Source organism: Lygodium microphyllum, unplaced genomic scaffold (assembly GCF_053477565.2).
Source record: "Lygodium microphyllum isolate KBCC unplaced genomic scaffold, Lygodium_microphyllum_v1.1.10 scaffold_511, whole genome shotgun sequence".
Lineage (NCBI taxonomy): Eukaryota > Viridiplantae > Streptophyta > Polypodiopsida > Schizaeales > Lygodiaceae > Lygodium > Lygodium microphyllum.
In genome coordinates this window covers 20,079-22,500 of record NW_028229960.1, presented here as the reverse complement: position 1 = coordinate 22,500, position 2,422 = coordinate 20,079, and the positions used below count along the sequence as shown (strand labels likewise).

The window sequence follows — 2,422 nt, the reverse complement described above, 5'->3', positions numbered from 1 at the left end:
CCTGAATCGGTTGTCCTCTGTTTGTCGTGCCAGCAATGGCAGTCTCCATAGCTGCGGAATGGCAGATCCTCCACAACAGGTTCTACCGGAAGCAGGAGGTCTACACCATGCGATGGGAGAACATCGACCTCAGCAGGCACAAGGTTGCCTGTGCCCGCTTTGGAGGCCCCATCGCCATCATCCGGGACGAGTCGAAGATCCTGCAGCTCCGTGCCGAATCTGCCCGGCCCCGCCTGCTTATCTTCTCTGCTGCGGGCGTTCTTCTCGCATCCGTGCCATGGGACCGCCCGGGGGGCCGCCTGATTGGCCTTGGATGGACGGATGATGAGGTCTTGCTCTGCGTCGTACAGGATGGCACGGTCTTCCAGTACAACATCCATGGCGAGCTTCTGGAGCAGCAGTTCTCCCTCGGGAAGGAATGTTGGGACCAAGGTGTTGCAGAGTGCAGCATTTGGGGCAATGGCTTAGTGTGCCTGACTGAAAGCAATCAACTATTTGCAATACCGGATCTCCACGCACCGCAAGTCCAGAAGCTTGCAAATCCGAACCTTGATGATCAGCCCCTCTGTATGCTTGTCGTTGAACCCCATCACACGGACACAGGGTATTTGGAGGTGCTCCTTGCTGTGGGAATTTCGATCTTGAGGGTTGACGTGGATACTGTCCAAGAGCAGGGCATGGGTCTTGGACCTCTGCAGAAGATGGCCATGTCGTCAAATGGAAAATTCGTTGCTTGTTTCACACACGATGGACGGTCGCTGGTGGTGTCAAGTGACTTCACCAGAAAAATATCAGAGTTCAATACACAGGTGATCTTTTGTGATTGGATAAAAACTTTACTATGTAACTAGAGAAAGGTCGTCCCTGGCAAATAGTATGTTTACTTGTAAGCTTTTGCTTTGAAAATCATTACGTCGATGTTTATGAAGCAAAGGTGTCACATGAACCTTCTTTCATTTCAAAGTAGCAAAGCAGGCTAGTTGTGGTTTGCCACATGAAAACATTCACATGAGTGTTGGGTCAGGTTCCTATGGCATTTCTACCTTTGAGCCTACTAGAATATGCAGAAATTCAAGTAGAGAAACAATGGGTAGTCATGTGACTCTTGCTAGCAATGTCAATAGGTGTTAAATCTACATTGTTTGGGACACAACTAAACAATGACCCACCCTACTTTGGTAAACTCTATGTTCTTGCAAGTACTTCACCATCAAAAGTGATGTGGACTATCTCAGTAGCTAATGACTGCAAGGCAACGTCATACTGTGTTGTTGCCTCATCCTGTTTAGCCTAGCGTGCTACCTGTTGAACTTGAATGGCTCATGCTTAGCCTTCATTTCAATATGCATGTGCTCTTGCTTCTCAATGTTGTCATGGCGGCTTTGATCCCAAACTTCATGTTCTTGCTGAAGTGCAATGAGCTTCTATGCTTGAGCCTTCATGTAAGCCTGATGCTTCAATTGCATCTTGATCAAAAGCTCCCATAAGAGGGAGAGGCATTTTCTTGTTGATCCTTATGGAGGATGGTCATCAATTGTTGCATTCGGCTCTAAAGGAGCCGAATCTTTGATGGACTGGGGGATTTGGACTTGGAGATGAAGAACTCGTATATTCATGCTTGAAACCAATTTTCTTATGGCTGTCTTACTTTATTGGTTCTTAGAATCACCTCTTGGAGAGGCTTGAAGCTTTGATGTCGATTTTATATGTGGAAGCTAAATGGGTAATTGGGGTCTCCCTAGTGAACTTACTTCCATTACACTTTCAAATAACACAACTAAAAATACGAGTGTATGGTTTACTCAGAACACTTTATGGAGTTTCAATATGAGTGGAGAGAATAGGGAGCAACTGGAACATTCTTGCTTGAGGTCGAGAAGTGTTGCATCAATTGGAACTTGAGGTGCTCATCATGCAGTCGCGCATGCGAAAGGAGTGAAGGTTGAGACTCAAGGGCTGCCACTTGGGGCTATTGTAAACTTACAAAATACAATAGTTTATTGACCCCAAGAGAGAGGAAGCTATCAGATTGACTGGTTGGATGGAGAATGCAATCTGGCTACTATAATGTTGGTAGAAAACAATGAAGTTGAGCATAAGTGATGGTTGGAGCAGGCAACACATTGGGCAATGGTAGGGCTTGTTACGAGTTTGAATAAAAGTTAATGAAATGTGCAAATGTGACTTGCATATGCGAGGTGCAAGTCAATTATTTCTTAGTGTGGGACCCATGACCTAGAGATATTAGATGGTGCAAAAGGCAAAAGTTGTAATAAGTTATTCGTGACAGGTACTAGGTGGTACCCATGTTAGATTTGGGTATTAGTTAATAAATTAATGCTAGTCTAAGGGTCAATTATTACCTAGGGACACTTGGAGACAAATTGGCCTAGCCAATTTACTTATTGTCTAGTGAAAATTT

The 2,422-nt window shown here is 45.1% G+C and overlaps 1 pseudogene; it reads left to right on the top strand.

Moving 5' to 3' along the window:
* The window catches only part of LOC148008039 (protein VACUOLELESS1 pseudogene), an 889-nt pseudogene extending 27 nt beyond the window's left edge, over positions 1-862 (top strand).
* Positions 863-2,422: the final 1,560 nt, after the last annotated feature.